This window comes from Mandrillus leucophaeus, unplaced genomic scaffold (assembly GCF_000951045.1).
Source record: "Mandrillus leucophaeus isolate KB7577 unplaced genomic scaffold, Mleu.le_1.0 Scaffold1189, whole genome shotgun sequence".
Lineage (NCBI taxonomy): Eukaryota > Metazoa > Chordata > Mammalia > Primates > Cercopithecidae > Mandrillus > Mandrillus leucophaeus.
Genome location: NW_012100198.1, coordinates 50,015 through 50,385, shown reverse-complemented (window position 1 = coordinate 50,385; position 371 = coordinate 50,015).

Sequence of the window (371 nt, the reverse complement as noted above, 5' to 3'; positions counted from 1 at the left end):
GAGATAGAAAATTATCAATGTACAAACATAAATATAGTAACTGACACAGGCAGGGGTGATTAATTGATGATAAAATACTCAGAGGAAGACCGTTAGAATACAGGATATTGATACTATTTCAAACCACTTTCCAAATTATTTATAAACAAGGTGTCTTTACAAGGGACAGATCTCCTAGACGCCTCCTTTACCAAGTCACCATCCTAGTATCACAACAATGGGGATGGACACACTGGGCCTTCTCTGCCTGCAGATGGACTGAGGTAGGAAGCTCACAGCATGGACTCTGCAGAGTTCCTGGCAAAAGGTTTACGCTGAATTTAATCATGAGGACATTTTCAGATAACTTCAGAATGTAGACCATTGAGCCA